Source organism: Apodemus sylvaticus, chromosome 1, assembly GCF_947179515.1.
Source record: "Apodemus sylvaticus chromosome 1, mApoSyl1.1, whole genome shotgun sequence".
NCBI lineage: Eukaryota > Metazoa > Chordata > Mammalia > Rodentia > Muridae > Apodemus > Apodemus sylvaticus.
The window spans coordinates 152,980,471-152,997,464 of record NC_067472.1 but is presented as its reverse complement, the minus strand read 5'-3'; the positions used below and the strand labels follow the sequence as shown (position 1 = coordinate 152,997,464).

The 16,994-nt window shown below is 42.0% G+C and overlaps 9 non-coding genes across 9 annotated transcripts; all 9 read right to left on the bottom strand.

Annotated features, from left to right (window-relative positions):
* Positions 1–541: 541 nt before the first annotated feature.
* Positions 542–620, bottom strand: LOC127676975 (small nucleolar RNA SNORD115). The gene has a single exon (XR_007976381.1). It is a non-coding gene; the product is annotated as a small nucleolar RNA SNORD115 (small nucleolar RNA).
* A 1,757-nt stretch (positions 621–2,377) lies between these two features.
* LOC127676707 (small nucleolar RNA SNORD115) lies at positions 2,378–2,456 on the bottom strand. The gene has a single exon (XR_007976139.1). It is a non-coding gene; the product is annotated as a small nucleolar RNA SNORD115 (small nucleolar RNA).
* Positions 2,457–4,211: 1,755 nt separating this feature from the next.
* On the bottom strand, positions 4,212–4,290 carry LOC127676706 (small nucleolar RNA SNORD115). Its single transcript, XR_007976138.1, has one exon. It is a non-coding gene; the product is annotated as a small nucleolar RNA SNORD115 (small nucleolar RNA).
* A 1,759-nt stretch (positions 4,291–6,049) lies between these two features.
* LOC127676903 (small nucleolar RNA SNORD115) lies at positions 6,050–6,128 on the bottom strand. Its single transcript, XR_007976311.1, has one exon. It is a non-coding gene; the product is annotated as a small nucleolar RNA SNORD115 (small nucleolar RNA).
* A 1,756-nt stretch (positions 6,129–7,884) lies between these two features.
* Positions 7,885–7,963, bottom strand: LOC127676670 (small nucleolar RNA SNORD115). Its single transcript, XR_007976109.1, has one exon. It is a non-coding gene; the product is annotated as a small nucleolar RNA SNORD115 (small nucleolar RNA).
* A 1,756-nt stretch (positions 7,964–9,719) lies between these two features.
* On the bottom strand, positions 9,720–9,797 carry LOC127676905 (small nucleolar RNA SNORD115). The gene has a single exon (XR_007976313.1). It is a non-coding gene; the product is annotated as a small nucleolar RNA SNORD115 (small nucleolar RNA).
* A 1,760-nt stretch (positions 9,798–11,557) lies between these two features.
* LOC127676704 (small nucleolar RNA SNORD115) lies at positions 11,558–11,636 on the bottom strand. Its single transcript, XR_007976137.1, has one exon. It is a non-coding gene; the product is annotated as a small nucleolar RNA SNORD115 (small nucleolar RNA).
* Positions 11,637–13,394: 1,758 nt separating this feature from the next.
* On the bottom strand, positions 13,395–13,473 carry LOC127676919 (small nucleolar RNA SNORD115). Its single transcript, XR_007976326.1, has one exon. It is a non-coding gene; the product is annotated as a small nucleolar RNA SNORD115 (small nucleolar RNA).
* A 1,759-nt stretch (positions 13,474–15,232) lies between these two features.
* Positions 15,233–15,311, bottom strand: LOC127676672 (small nucleolar RNA SNORD115). Its single transcript, XR_007976111.1, has one exon. It is a non-coding gene; the product is annotated as a small nucleolar RNA SNORD115 (small nucleolar RNA).
* Positions 15,312–16,994: the final 1,683 nt, after the last annotated feature.

Sequence of the window (16,994 nt, the reverse complement as noted above, 5' to 3'; positions counted from 1 at the left end):
TGTGTCATCCTCCTCTACACATGAGATACAGCTCATGATGATGTGTGAAATATTATTGGGTTTTTCAAATATTATTTTACTTCTCTTAATCATTTTTTGTCCAGCGTGGTCCTTACTCAGAATTAAACTCTCTTTTCTATGCATGCTTAAATTTTTCCTACAATGTAAAACTGGAGAATGAGTGAGAATTTGAGTCCATGCTCTTAGGGACATGTCTTTTCTAAGGGAAGGAATGAGTCAGGAAACTTCCACTTACCTGTGATCTGTGATTCTCTGGCTTCCAAGAAGGCATGGCAGATGACTGAAAAAGAGTAGAAAGAAATGGTCATCAGCAATGTGTATTCCTCGCACACTTGCACGAAAATAGAATGCTACACTCGGTGCTTGTTGGCCTGCACTGCTAGCCAACCATGCTTCACCATGAGTGTCCAGGTTTGCTTTCATCAGAAACAGGAATAGAGCCTCTGAGGACTTCAGGAAAGGTCCCCAAGTGATCCCCAAATAGTTAGAGGACCACGGTTTGAACTCTGTAAACTTGGTTGGTCCTCAGCGTAATCCTATTGAGCATGATTTTTATGTCATCACCTCTCTTCATGACATTGGTCTGTCATCATAGACCCAGATGTAGGGACAGTAGCTATTTGTGCTTTTATATCTGCTATCCACATCCTTACCTGACTAAGGAACACTTTCTCGGCGTTGAGAATGGTCACAGGTAAGTGGGTAAGTTTGCAGGGTAGAAAGCTCTTCAAAGGAGGCAAGGGGTTCCTGCCTGGAAAGTGTGTTGAAAGATTTCTCTAGAGTAGGAAAGAGCAAGTGGTCAAACCCCTGGTTGACACTCCTATACATGAAACTTAAACCTCAGAGAAATTGTAGGAAATCTCTACATGAATAATACCTTCACAGTGGCACCCCCGTGAAGCTGACTCTAAGATTCCTACCACTGCCTGTACCACATGTTTTCATGGCTCTCACTTTATGAGGTAAAATTGGCACAGAGTTGCACTCATTTCACACGAAGACTTACTGCTTCTTGTGGAAGCAATCTCTTCACAACGTATCACTTTCATGTAACTATTCGTAGGGGACAACTCTCAGGTTGAAGCCCCTGAATCCTAAGAATAGGTCTACAAAAGGTCATTACAGGATCTCGAGTCTAAAGAAAGAGACACGTGTATTCCATATTCAAGGTTCCGCGATCATATCCTCCCCCCTCAAGGTCTATCTTGCATACTTGCAATCACTGGGAAATGCTCTTACTAAAATTATGGAATTTACTGATTCCCAGGGACAGGGAATTTGGACTGCAATAGGTCCTTTTGTGATAAGGATTAATGGATTTCCATGTCAGTTAACACAGGTTCCCAAGGTTGCAAGGAACTTTCCAGCAATGTTGTCATGAGTCACAGTGGCATTAGGTTCAACAACACAAAGATTGCCCTGATACCACCTCAGAAAATTAGCTCAAGCTTCTGGATTCTTCTACACTGACCTGTAGTCAGAGTAGAAATGATGTTTGGGGAGGAAATTTGGTAAGAAAAGGGACCATAGTTGAGGAAGTGAGCTACAACTTTTAAATAAAGGCAACTTCCCTGTTGCGTGATAGTTTTTCCTATATTGCTGAAAGGTGTGCCAATTGGGAGCAATTCATGTGGACACAAGCAGTAGTGTAGATCACAGACTGGACTATATGTCTTTCATTCAACAATAAGGCAAAGCTCTGTACTCAGTGTCTCTAGTGTCATGGGAAAAGAGAATTGTACAAAGCAATGTATATGGGTGATGATTCCTGGCAACCATATAGAAAACATTGATGGAGACTACAAATTTGGGTATGTGTCATCCTCCACTACACATGAGACACAGCTCATGATGATGTGTGAAATATTATTGGGCTTTTCAGAAATTATTTTACTTCTCTTAATCATTTTGTGTCCAGGGTGGTCCAAATTCAGAATTAAACTCTCTTTTCTATGCATGCTTAAATTTTTCCTTCAATGTAACACTGGAGAATGAGTGAGAATTTGAGTCCATACTCTTAGGGACATGTCTTTTCAAAGGGAAGGAATGAGTCAGGAAACTTCCACTTACCTGTGATCTGTGATTCTCTGGCTTCCAAGAAGGCATGGCAGATGACTGCAAAAGAGTAGAAAGAAATGGTCATCAGCAATGTGTAGTCCTCGCACACTTGCACGAAAATAGAATGCTACACTCGGTGCTTGTTGGCCTGCACTGCTAGCCAACCAAGCTTCACCATGAGTGTCCAGGTTTGCTTTCATCAGAAACAGGAAAAGCGCCTCTGAGGACCTCAGGAAAGGTCCCCAAGTGATCCCCAAATAGTAAGAGGACCACGGCTTTGAACTCTGTAAACCTGGTTGGGCCTCAGCGTAATCCTATTGAGCATGATTTTTATGTCATCACCTCTCTTCATGACATTGGGCTGTCATCATAGACCCAGATGTAGAGAGACAGTAGCTATTTCTGCTTTTATATCTGCTATCCACATCCTTACCTGGCTAAGGAACACTTTCTCGGCGTTGAGAATGGTCACAGGTAAGTAGGTAAGTTTGCAGGGTAGAAAGATCTTCAAAGGAGGCAAGGGGTTCCTGCCTGGAAAGTTTTTGAATGATTTCTCTAGAGGAGGAAAGAGCAAGTGGTCAAACCCCTGGTTGACACTCCTATACATGAAACTTAAACCTCAGAGAAATTGTAGGAAATCTCTACATGAATAATACCTTCACAGTGGCACCCCCGTGAAGCTGACTCTAAGATTCCTACCACTGCCTGTACCACAAGTTTTCATGACTTTCACTTTATGAGGTAATATGGCACAGAGTTCCACTCATTTCACACGAAGACTTACTGCTTCTTGTGGAAGCAATCTCCTCACAACGAATCACTTTCATGTAACTATGCATAGGGGACAACTCTCAGGTTGAAGCCCCTGAATCCTAAGGATAGGTCTACAAAAGGTCATTACAGGATCTCGAGTCTAAAGAAAGAGACACGTGTATTCCATAATCAAGGTTCCGGGATCATATCCTCCCCCCTCAAGGTCTATCTTGCATACTTGCAATCACTTGGAAATGCTCTTACTAAAATTATGGGATTTACAGATTCCCAGGGGACAGGGAATTTGGACTGCAATAGGTCCATTTGTGATAAGGTTTAATGGATTTCCATGTCAGTTAACACAGGTTCCCAAGGTTGCAAGGAACTTTCCAGCAATGTTGTCATGAGTCACAGTGGCATTAGGTTCAACAACACAAAGTTTGCCCTGATACCACCTCAGAAAATTAGCTCAAGCTTCTGGGTGATTCTACACTGACCTGTAGTCAGAGTAGAAATGATGTTTGGGGAGGAAATTTGGTAAGAAAAGGGACCAGAGTTGAGGAAGAGAGCTACAACTTTTAAATAAAGGCAACTTCCCTGTTGCGTGATAGTTTTACTTATATTGCTGAAAGGTGTGCCAATTGGGAGCAATTCATGTGGACACCAGCAGTAGTGTTGATCACAGACTGGACTATATGTCTTTCATTCAACAATAAGGCAAAGCTCTGTACTCAGTGCCTCTAGTGTCATGTGAAAAGAGAATTCTACAAAGCAATGGATATGGGTGATGATTTAAGGCCACCATATAGAAAACATTGGTGGAGACTACAAATTTGGGTATGTGTCATCCTCCTCTACACATGAGACACAGCTCATGATTATGTGTGAAATATTATTGGGTTTTTCAAAAATTATTTTACTTCTCTTAATCATTTTGTGTCCAGGGTGGTCCTTACTCAGAATTAAACTCTTTTCTATGCATGCTTAAATTTTTCCTACAATGTAAAACTGGAGAATGAGTGAGAATTTGAGTCCATGCTCTTACGGACATGTCTTTTATAAGTGAAGGAATGAGTCAGGAAACTTCCACTTACCTGTGACCTGTGATTTTCTGGCATCCCAAAGGGCATGGCAGATGACTGCAAAAGAGTAGAAAGAAATGGTCATCAGCAATGTGTTGTCCTCGCACAGTTGCACAAAAATAGAATGCTACACTCGGTGCTTGTTGGCCTGCACTGCTATCCAACCAAGCGTCACTATGAGTGTCCAGGTTTCCTCTCATCAGAATCAGGAAAAGTGCCTCTGAGGACCTCATGAAAGGTCCCCAAGTGATCCCCAAATAGTAAAAGGACCACGGCTTTGAATTCTGTAACCTGGTTGGGCCTCAGCGTAATCCTATTGAGCATGATTTTTATGTCATCACCTCTCTTCATGACATTGGGCTGTCATCATAGACCCAGGAGTAGAAAGAAAGTAGCTATTTGTGCTTTTATATCTGCTATCCACATCCTTACCTGGCTACAGAACACTTTCTCGGCGTTGAGTTGGTCACAGGTATGTGGGTAGGTTTGCAGAGTAGAAAGCTCTTCAAAGGAGGCAAGGGGTTCCTGCCTGGAAAGTTTTTTGAATAATTTCTCTAGAGGAGGAAAGAGAAAGCTGTCAAACCCCTGGTTGACACTCCTATACATGAAACTTAAACCTCAGAGGAATTGTAGGAAATCTCTACATGAATAATACCTTCACAGTGGCACCCCCGGGAAACTGACTCTAAGATTCCTACCACTGCCTGTACCACAAATTTTCATGGCTTTCACTTTATGAGGTAAAATTGGTACAGAGTTCCACTCATTTCACACGAGGACTTACTGCTTCTTGTGGAAGCAATCTCCTCACAACGTATCACTTTCATGTATTTATGCGTAGGGGACAACTCTCAGGTTGAAGCCCCTGAATCCTAAGGATAGGTCTACAAAAGGTCATTACAGGATCTCGAGTCTAAAGAAAGAGACACGTGTATTCCATATTCAAGGTTCCGGGATCATATCCTCCCCCCTCAATGTCTATCTTGCATACTTGCAATCACTGGGAAATGCTCTTACTAAAATTATGGAATTTACATATTCCCAGGGGACAGGGAATTTGGACTGCAATAGGTCCATTTGTGATAAGGTTTAATGGATTTACAAGTCAATTAACACAGGTTCCCAATGTTGCAAGGAACTTGCCAGCAATGTTGTCATGAGTCACAGTGGCATTAGGTTCAACAACACAAAGATTGCCCTGATACCACCTCAGAAAATTTGCTCAAGCTTCTGGATTCTTCTACACTGACCTGTAGTCAGAGTAGAAATGATGTTTGGGGAGGAAATTTGGTAAGAAAAGGGACCATAATTGAGGAAGTGAGCTACAACTTTTAAATAAAGGCAACTTCCCTGTTGCGTGATAGTTTTTCCTATATTGCTGAAAGGTGTGCCAATTGGGAGTAATTCATGTGGACACCAGCAGTAGTGTAGATCACAGACTGGACTATATGTCTTTCATTCAACAATAAGGCAAAGCTCTGTACTCAGTGTCTCTAGTGTCATGGGAAAAGAGAATTGTACAAAGCAATGGATATGGGTGATGATTCCTGGCAACCATATAGAAAACATTGGTGGAGACTACAAATTTGGGTATGTGTCATCCTCCGCTACACATGAGACACAGCTCATGATGATGCGTGAAATATTATTGGGTTTTTCAGAAATTATTTTACTTCTCTTAATCATTTTGTGTCCAGGGAGGTCCTTACTCAGAATAAAACTCTCTTTTCTATGCATGCTTAAATTTTTCCTACAATGTAAAACTGGAGAATGAGTGAGAATTTGAGTCCATGCTCTTAGGGACATGTCTTTTCTAAGGGAAGGAATGAGTCTGGAAACTTCCACTTACCTGTGATCTGTGATTCTCTGGCTTCCAAGAAGGCATGGCAGATGACTGCAAAAGAGTAGAAAGAAATGGTCATCAGCAATGTGTAGTCCTCGCACACTTGCACGAAAATTGAATGCTACACTCGGTTCTTGTTGGCCTGCACTGCTAGCCAACCAAGCTTCACCATGAGTGTCCAGGTTTGCTTTCATCAGAAACAGGAAAAGCGCCTCTGAGGACCTCAGGAAAGGTCCCCAAGTGATCCCCAAATAGTAAGAGGACCACGGCTTTGAACTCTGTAAACCTGGTTGGGCCTCAGCGTAATCCTATTGAGCATGATTTTTATGTCATCACCTCTCTTCATTACATTGGGCTGTCATCATAGACCCTGATGTAGAGAGACAGTAGCTATTTGTGCTTTTATATCTGCTATCCACATCCTTACCTGGCTAAGGAACACTTTCTCGGCGTTGAGAATGGTCACAGGTAAGTGGGTAAGTTTGCAGGGTAGAAAGCTCTTCAAAGAAGGCAAGGGGTTCCTGCCTGGAAAGTTTGTTGAATGATTACTCTAGAGGAGGAAAGAGCAAGTGGTCAAACCCCTGGTTGACACTCCTATACATGAAACTTAAACCTCAGAGAAATTGTAGGAAATCTCTACATGAATAATACCTTCACAGTGGCACCCCCGTGAAGCTGACTCTAAGATTCCTACCACTGCCTGTACCACAAGTTTTCATGACTTTCACTTTATGAGGTAATATGGCACAGAGTTCCACTCATTTCACACGAAGACTTACTGCTTCTTTTGGAAGCAATCTCCTCACAACGAATCACTTTCATGTAACTATGCATAGGGGACAACTCTCAGGTTGAAGCCCCTGAATCCTAAGGATAGGTCTACAAAAGGTCATTACAGGATCTCGAGTCTAAAGAAAGAGACACGTGTATTCCATAATCAAGGTTCCGGGATCATATCCTCCCCCCTCAAGGTCTATCTTGCATACTTGCAATCACTGGGAAATGCTCTTACTAAAATTATGGGATTTACAGATTCCCAGGGGACAGGGAATTTGGACTGCAATAGGTCCATTTGTGATAAGGTTTAATGGATTTCCATGTCAGATAACACAGGTTCCCAAGGTTGCAAGGAACTTTCCAGCAATGTTGTCATGAGTCACAGTGGCATTAGGTTCAACAACACAAAGATTGCCCTGATACCACCTCAGAAAATTAGCTCAAGCTTCTGGGTGATTCTACACTGACCTGTAGTCAGAGTAGAAATGATGTTTGGGGAGGAAATTTGGTAAGAAAAGGGACCAGAGTTGAGGAAGAGAGCTACAACTTTTAAATAAAGGCAACTTCCCTGTTGCGTGATAGTTTTACCTATATTGCTGAAAGGTGTGCCAATTGGGAGCAATTCATGTGGACACCAGCAGTAGTGTTGATCACAGACTGGACTATATGTCTTTCATTCAACAATAAGGCAAAGCTCTGTACTCAGTGCCTCTAGTGTCATGTGAAAAGAGAATTCTACAAAGCAATGGATATGGGTGATGATTCAAGGCCACCATATAGAAAACATTGGTGGAGACTACAAATTTGGGTATGTGTCATCCTCCTCTACACATGAGACACAGCTCATGATTATGTGTGAAATATTATTGGGTTTTTCAAAAATTATTTTACTTCTCTTAATCATTTTGTGTCCAGGGTGGTCCTTACTCAGAATTAAACTCTTTTCTATGCATGCTTAAATTTTTCCTACAATGTAAAACTGGAGAATGAGTGAGAATTTGAGTCCATGCTCTTACGGACATGTCTTTTATAAGTGAAGGAATGAGTCACGAAACTTCCACTTACCTGTGACCTGTGATTTTCTGGCATCCCAGAGGGCATGGCAGATGACTGCAAAAGAGTAGAAAGAAATGGTCATCAGCAATGTGTTGTCCTCGCACAGTTGCACAAAAATAGAATGCTACACTCGGTGCTTGTTGGCCTGCACTGCTATCCAACCAAGCGTCACTATGAGTGTCCAGGTTTGCTCTCATCAGAATCAGGAAAAGTGCCTCTGAGGACCTCATGAAAGGTCCTCAAGTGATCCCCAAATAGTAAAAGGACCACGGCTTTGAATTCTGTAACCTGGTTGGGCCTCAGCGTAATCCTATTGAGCATGATTTTTATGTCATCACCTCTCTTCATGACATTGGGCTGTCATCATCGACCCAGGAGTAGAGAGACAGTAGCTATTTGTGCTTTTATATCTGCTATCCACATCCTTACCTGGCTATGGAGCACTTTCTCGGCGTTGAGAATGGTCACAGGTATTTAGGTAGGTTTGCAGAGTAGAAAGCTCTTCAAAGGAGGCAAGGGGTCCCTGCCTGGAAAGTTTTTTGAATAATTTCTCTAGAGGAGGAAAGAGCAAGCTGTCAAACCCCTGGTTGACACTCCTATACATGAAACTTAAACCTCAGAGGAATTGTAGGAAATCTCTACATGAATAATACCTTCACAGTGGCACCCCCGGGAAACTGACTCTAAGATTCCTACCACTGCCTGTACCACAAATTTTCATGGCTTTCACTTTATCAGGTAAAAATGGTACAGAGTTCCACTCATTTCACACGAAGACTTACTGCTTCTTGTGGAAGCAATCTCCTCACAACGTATCACTTTCATGTATTTATGCGTAGGGGACAACTCTCAGGTTGAAGCCCCTGAATCCTAAGGATAGGTCTACAAAAGGTCATTACAGGATCTCGAGTCTAAAGAAAGAGACACGTGTATTCCATATTCAAGGTTCCGGGATCATATCCTCCCCCCTCAATGTCTATCTTGCATACTTGCAATCACTGGGAAATGCTCTTACTAAAATTATGGAATTTACATATTCCCAGGGGACAGGGAATTTGGACTGCAATAGGTCCATTTGTGATAAGATTTAATGGATTTCCATGTCAGTTAACACAGGTTCCCAATGTTGAAAGGAACTTGCCAGCAATGTTGTCATGAGTCACAGTGGCATTAGGTTCAACAACACAAAGATTGCCCTGATACCACCTCAGAAAATTAGCTCAAGCTTCTGGATGATTCTACACTGACCTGTAGTCAGAGTAGAAATGATGTTTGGGGAGGAAATTTGGTAAGAAAAGGGACCATAGTTGAGGAAGTGGGCTACAACTTTTAAATAAAGGCAACTTCCCTGTTGCGTGATAGTTTTTCCTATATTGCTGAAAGGTGTGCCATTTGGGAGCAATTCATGTGGACACCAGCAGTAGTGTAGATCACAGACTGGACTATATGTCTTTCATTCAACAATAAGGCAAAGCTCTGTACTCAGTGTCTCTAGTGTCATGGGAAAAGAGAATTGTACAAAGCAATGGATATGGGTGATGATTCCTGGCAACCATATAGAAAACATTGGTGGAGACTACAAATTTGGGTGTGTGTCATCCTCCTCTACACATGAGACACAGCTCATGATGATGTGTGAAATATTATTGGGTTTTTCAAATATTATTTTACTTCTTTTAATCATTTTGTGTCCAGGGTGGTCCTTACTCATAATTAAACTCTTTTCTATGCATGCTTAAATTTTTCCTACAATGTAAAACTGGAGAATGAGTGAGAATTTGAGTCCATGCTCTTACGGACATGTCTTTTGTAAGGGAAGGAATGAGTCAGGAAACTTCCACTTACCTGTGATCTGTGATTTTCTGGCTTCCCAGAAGGCATGGCAGATGACTGCAAAGAGTAGAAAGAAATGGTCATCAGCAATGTGTTGTCCTCGCACACTTGCACAAAAATAGAATGCTACACTCGGTGCTTGTTGGCCTGCACTGCTATCCAACCAAGCGTCACTATGAGTGTCCAGGTTTGCTCTCAACAGAATCAGGAAAAGTGCCTCTGAGGACCTCATGAAAGTCCCCAAGTGATCCCCAAATAGTAAAAGGACCACGACTTTGAACTCTGTAAACCTGGTTGGGCCTCAGCGTAATCCTATTGAGCATGATTTTTATGTCATCACCTCTCTTCATGACATTGGCTGTCATCATAGACCCAGGAGTAGAGAGACAGTAGCTATTTGTGCTTTTATATCTGCTATCCACATCCTTACCTGGCTATGGAACACTTTCTCGGCGTTGAGAATGGTCACAGGTATGTAGGTAGGTTTGCAGAGTAGATAGCTCTTCAAAGGAGGCAAGGGGTCCCTGCCTGGAAAGTTTTTTGAATAATTTCTCTAGAGGAGGAAAGAGCAAGCTGTCAAACCCCTGGTTGACACTCCTATACATGAAACTTAAACCTCAGAGGAATTGTAGGAAATCTCTACTTGAATAATACCTTCACAGTGGCACCCCCGGGAAACTGACTCTAAGATTCCTACCACTGCCTGTACCACAAATTTTCATGGCTTTCACTTTATGAGGTAAAAATGGTACAGAGTTCCACTCATTTCACACGAAGACTTACTGCTTCTTGTGGAAGCAATCTCCTCACAACGTATCACTTTCATGTATTTATGCGTAGGGGACAACTCTCAGGTTGAAGCCCCTGAATCCTAAGGATAGGTCTACAAAAGGTCATTACAGGATCTCGAGTCTAAAGAAAGAGACACGTGTATTCCATATTCAAGGTTCCGGGATCATATCCTCCCCCCTCAATGTCTATCTTGCATACTTGCAATCACTGGGAAATGCTCTTACTAAAATTATGGAATTTACATATTCCCAGGGGACAGGGAATTTGGACTGCAATAGGTCCATTTGTGATAAGATTTAATGGATTTCCATGTCAGTTAACACAGGTTCCCAATGTTGAAAGGAACTTGCCAGCAATGTTGTCATGAGTCAAAGTGGCATTATGTTCAACAACACAAAGATTGCCCTGATACCACCTCAGCAAATTAGCTCAAGCTTCTGGATGATTCTACACTGACCTGTAGTCAGAGTAGAAATGATGTTTGGGGAGGAAATTTGGTAAGAAAAGGGACCATAGTTGAGGAAGTGAGCTACAACTTTTAAATAAAGGCTACTTCCCAGTTGCGTGATAGTTTTTCCTATATTGCTGAAAGGTGTGCCAATTGGGAGCAATTCATGTGGACACCAGCATTAGTGTAGATCACAGACTGGACTATATGTCTTTCATTCAACAATAAGGCAAAGCTCTGTACTCAGTGTCTCTAGTGTCATGGGAAAAGAGAATTGTACAAAGCAATGGATATGGGTGATGATTCCTGGCAACCATATAGAAAACATTGGTGGAGACTACAAATTTGGGTATGTGTCATCCTCCGCTACACATGAGACACAGCTCATCATGATGTGTGAAATATTATTGGGTTTTTCAGAAATTATTTTACTTCTCTTAATCATTTTGTGTCCAGGGTGGTCCTTACTCAGAATTAAACTCTCTTTTCTATGCATGCTTAAATTTTTCCTACAATGTAAAACTGGAGAATGAGTGAGAATTTGAGTCCATGCTCTTAGGGACATGTCTTTTCTAAGGGAAGGAATGAGTCAGGAAACTTCCACTTACCTGTGATCTGTGATTCTCTGGCTTCCAAGAAGGCATGGCAGATGACTGCAAAAGAGTAGAAAGAAATGGTCATCAGCAATGTGTAGTCCTTGCATACTTGCACGAAAATAGAATGCTACACTCGGTGCTTGTTGGCCTGCACTGCTAGCCAACCAAGCTTCACCATGAGTGTCCAGGTTTGCTTTCATCAGAAACAGGAAAAGCGCCTCTGAGGACCTCAGGAAAGGTCCCCAAGTGATCCCCAAATAGTAAGAGGACCACGGCTTTGAACTCTGTAAACCTGGTTGGGCCTCAGCGTAATCCTATTGAGCATGATTTTTATGTCATCACCTCTCTTCATGACATTGGGCTGTCATCATAGACCCAGATGTAGAGAGATAGTAGCTATTTCTGCTTTTATATCTGCTATCCACATCCTTACCTGGCTAAGGAACACTTTCTCGGCGTTGAGAATGGTCACAGGTAAGTGGGTAAGTTTGCAGGGTAGAAAGATCTTCAAAGGAGGCAAGGGGTTCCTGCCTGGAAAGTTTGTTGAAAGATTTCTCTAGAGTAGGAAAGGGCAAGTGGTCAAATCCCTGCTTGACACCCCTATACATGAAACTTAAACCTCAGAGAAATTGTAGGAAATCTCTACATGAATAATACTTTCACAGTGGCAACCCGGTGAAGCTGACTCTAAGATTCCTACCACTGCCTGTACCACAAGTGTTCATGGCTTTCACTTTATGAGGTAATATGGCATAGAGTTCCACTCATTTCACACGAAGACTTACTGCTTCTTGTGGAAGCAATCTCCTCACAACGTATCACTTTCTTGTAACTATGCGTAGGGGACAACTCTCAGGTTGAAGCCCCTGAATCCTAAGGATAGGTCGACAAAAGGTCATTACAGGATCTCGAGTCTAAAGAAAGAGACACGTGTATTCCATATTCAAGGTTCCAGGATCATATCCTCCCACCTCAAGGTTTATCTTGCATACTTGCAATCACTGGGAAATGCTCTTACTAAAATTATGGAATTTACAGATTCCCAGGGGACAGGGAATTTGGACTGCAATAGGTCCTTTTGTGATAAGGTTTAATGGATTTCCATGTCAGTTAACACAGGTTCGCAAGATTGCAAGGACCTTTCCAGCAATGTTATCATGAGTCACAGTGGCATTAGCTTCAACAACACAAAGATTGCCCTGATACCACCTCAGTAAATTAGCTCAAGCTTCTTGGTGATTCTACACTGACCTGTAGTCAGAGTAGAAATGATATTTGGGGTGGAAATTTGGTAAGAAACGGGACCATAGTTGAGGAAGTGAGCTACAACTTTTAAATAAAGGCAACTTCCCTGTTGTGTGATAGTTTTACCTATATTGCTGAAAGGTGTGCCAATTGGGAGCAATTCATGTGGAAACCAGCAGTAGTGTTGATCACAGACTGGACTATATGTCTTTCATTCAACAATAAGGCAAAGCTCTGTACTCAGTGTCTCTAGTGTCATGGGAAAAGAGAATTCTACAAAGCAATGGATATGGGTGATGATCCAAGGCTACCATATAGAAAACATTAGTGGAGACTACAAATTTGGGTATGTGTCACCCTCCTCTACACATGAGATACAGCTCATGATGATGTGTGAAATATTATTGGGTTTTTCACATATTATGTACTTCTCTTAATCATTTTGTGTCCAGGGTGGTCCTTACTCAGAATTAAACTCTCTTTTCTATGCATGCTTAAATTTTTCCTACAATGTAAAGCTAGAGAATGAGTGAGAATTTGATTCCATGCTCTTACGGACATGTCTTTTGTAAGGGAAGGAATGAGTCAGGAAACTTCCATGTACCTGTGATCTGTGATTTTCTGGCCTCCCAGAAGGCATGGCAGATGACTGCAAAAGAGTAGAAAGAAATGGTCTTCAGCAATGTGTAGTCCTCGCACACTTGCACAAAAATAGAATGCTACACTCGGTGCTTGTTGGCCTGCACTGCTAGCCAACCAAGCTTCACCATGAGTGTCCAGGATTGCTTTCATCAGAAACAGGAAAAGCGCCTCTGAGGACCTCAGGAAAGGTCCCCAAATGATCCCCAAATAGTAAGAGGACCACGGCTTTGAACTCTGTAAACCTGGTTGGGCCTCAGTGTAATCCTATTGAGCATGATTTTTATGTCATCACCTCTCTTCATGACAGTGGGCTGTCATCATAGACCCAGATGTAGAGATACAGTAGCTATTTGTGCTTTTATATCTGCTATCCACATCCTTACCTGGCTAAGGAACACTTTCTCGGCGTTGAGAATGGTCACAGGTAAGTGGGTAAGTTTGCAGGGTAGAAAGCTCTTCAAAGGAGGCAAGGGATTCCTACCTGGAAAGTTTGTTGAATGAATTCTCTAGAGGAGGAAAGAGCAAGTGGTCAAACCCCTGGTTGACACTCCTATACATGAAACTTAAACCTCAGAGAAATTGTAGGAAATTTCTACATGAATAATACTTTCACAGTGGCACCCCGGTGAAGATGACTCTAAGATTCCTACCACTGCCTGTACCACAAGTTTTCATGGCTTTCACTTTATGAGGTAATATGGCACAGAGTTCCACTCATTTCACACGAAGACTTACTGCTTTTTGTGGAAGCAATCTCCTCACAACGTATCACTTTCATGTAACTAAGCGTAGGGGACAACTCTCAGGTTGAAGCCCCTGAATCCTAAGGATAGGTCTACAAAAGGTCATTACAGGATCTCGAGTCTAAAGAAAGAGACGCGTGTATTCCATATTCAAGGTTCCAGGATCATATCCTCCCCCCTCAAGGTTTATCTTGTATACTTGCAATCACTGGGAAATGCTCTTACTAAAATTATGGAATTTACAGATTCCCATGGGACAGGGAATTTGGACTGCTATAGGTCCTTTTGTGATAAGGTTTAATGGATTTCCATGTCAGTTAACACAGGTTCGCAAGGTTGCAAGGAACTTTCCAGCAATGTTGTCATGAGTCACAGTGGCATTAGGTTCAACAACACAAAGATTACCCTGATACCACCTCAGTAAATTAGCTCAAGCTTCGGGGTGATTCTACACTGACCTGTAGTCAGAGTAGAAATGATGTTTGGGGAGGAAATTTGGTAAGAAAAGGGACCATAGTTGAGGAAGTGAGCTACAACTTTTAAATAAAGGCTACTTCCCTGTTGCGAGATAGTTTTACCTATATTGCTGAAAGGTGTGCCAATTCGGAGCAATTCATGTGGACACCAGCAGTAGTGTTGATCATAGACTGGACTATTTGTCTTTCATTCAACAATAAGGCAAAGCTCTGTACTCAGTGCCTCTAGTGTCATGGGAAAAGAGAATTCTACAAAGCAATGGATATGGGTGATGATTCAAGGCCACTATATAGAAAACATTGGTGGAGACTACAAATTTGGGTATGTGTCAACCTCCTCTACACATGAGACACAGCTCATGATGATGTGTGAAATATTATTGGGCTTTTGAAAAATTATTTTACTTCTCTTAATCATTTTGTGTCCAGGGTGGTCCTTACTCAGAATTAAACTCTCTTTTCTATGCATGCTTAAATTTTTCCGACAATGTAAAACTGGAGAATGAGTGACAATTTGATTTCATGCTCTTACAAACATGTCTTTTGGAAGGGAAGGAATGAGTCAGGAACCTTCCACTTACCTGTGATCTGTGATTTTCTGGCTTCCCAGAAGGCATGGCAGATGACTGCAAAAGAGTAGAAAGAAATGGTCATCAGCAATGTGTTGTCCTCGCACACTTGCACAAAAATAGAATGCTACACTCGGTGCTTGTTGGCCTGCACTGCTATCCATCCAAGCGTCACTATGAGTGTCCAGGTTTGCTCTCATCAGAATCAGGAAAAGTGCCTCTGTGGACCTCAGGAAAGGTCCCCAAGTGATCCCCAAATAGTAAAAGGCCCACGGCTTTGAACTCTGTAAACTTGGTTGGGCCTCAGCGTAATCCTATTGAGCATGATTTTTATGTCATCACCTCTCTTCATGACATTGGGCTTTCATCATAGACCCAGGAGTAGAGAGAAAGTAGCTATTTGTGCTTTTATATCTGCTATCCACATCCTTACCTGGCTACAGAACACTTTCTCGGCGTTGAGAATGGTCACAGGTATGTGGGTAGGTTTGCAGAGTAGAAAGCTCTTCAAAGGAGGCAAGGGGTCCCTGCCTGGAAAGTTTTTTGAATACTTTCTCTAGAGGAGGAAAGAGCAAGCTGTCAAACCCCTGGTTGACACTCCTATACATGAAACTTAAACCTCAGAGGAATTGTAGGAAATCTCTACATGAATAATACCTTCATAGTGGCACCGCCGGGAAGCTGACTCTAAGATTCCTACCACTGCCTGTACCACAAATTTTCATCGCTTTCACTTTATGAGGTAAAAATGGAACAGAGTTCCACTCATTTCACACGAAGACTTACTGCGTCTTGTGGGAGCAATCTCCTCACAACGTATCACTTTCATGTAACTATCCTTAGGGGACAACTCTCATGTAGAAGTCCCTGAATCCTAAGGATAGGTCTACAAAAGGTCATTACAGTATCTCGAGTCTAAAGAGAGAGACACGTGTATTCCATATTCATGGTTCCGGTATCATATCCTCCCCCCCTCAAGGTTTATCTTGCATACTTGCAATCACTGGGAAATGCTCTTACTAAAATTATGGAATTTACAGATTCCCAGGGGACAGGGAATTTGGACTGCAATAGGTCCTTTTGTGATAAGGTTAAATTGAATTCCATGGCAGTTAACACAGGTTCCCAACGTTGCAAGGAACTTGCCAGCAATGTTGTCATGAGTCACAGTGGCATTAGGTTCAACAACACAAAGATTGCCCTGATACCACCTCAGAATATTATCTCAAGCTTCTGGGTGATTCTACACTGACCTGTAGTCAGAGTAGAAATGATGTCTGTGGAGGAAATTTGGTAAGAAAAGGGACCATAGTTGAGGAAGTGAGCTACAACTTTTAAATAAAGGCAACTTCCCTGTTGCGTGATAGTTTTACCTATATTGCTGAAAGGTGTGCCAATTGGGAGCAATTCATGTGGACACCAGCAGTAGTGTTGATCACAGACTGGACTATATGTCTTTCATTCAACAATAAGGCAAAGCTCTGTACTCAGTGCCTCTAGTATCATGGGAAAAGAGAATTCTACAAAGCAATGGATATGGGTGATGATTCAAGGCCACCATATAGAAGACATTGGTGGAGACTAGAAATTTGGGTATGTGTCATCCTCCTCTACACATGAGATACAGCTCATGATGATGTGTGAAATATTATTGGGTTTTTCAAATATTATTTTACTTCTCTTAATCATTTTGTGTCCATGGTGTTCCTTACTCAGAATTAAACTCTCTTTTCTATGCATGCTTAAATTTTTCCTACAATGTAAAACTGGAGAATGAGTGAGTATTTGAGTCCATGCTCTTACGGACATGTCTTTTGTAAGGGAAGGAATGAGTCAGGAAACTTCCACTTACCTGTGATCTGTGATTTTCTGGCTTCCCAGAAGGCATGGCAGATGACTGCAAAAGAGTAGAAAGAAATGGTCATCAGCAATGTGTTGTCCTCGCACAGTTGCACAAAAATAGAATGCTACACTCGGTGCTTGTTGGCCTGCACTGCTATCCAACCAAGCGTCACTATGAGTGTTCAGCTTTGCTCTCATCAGAATCAGGAAAAGTGCCT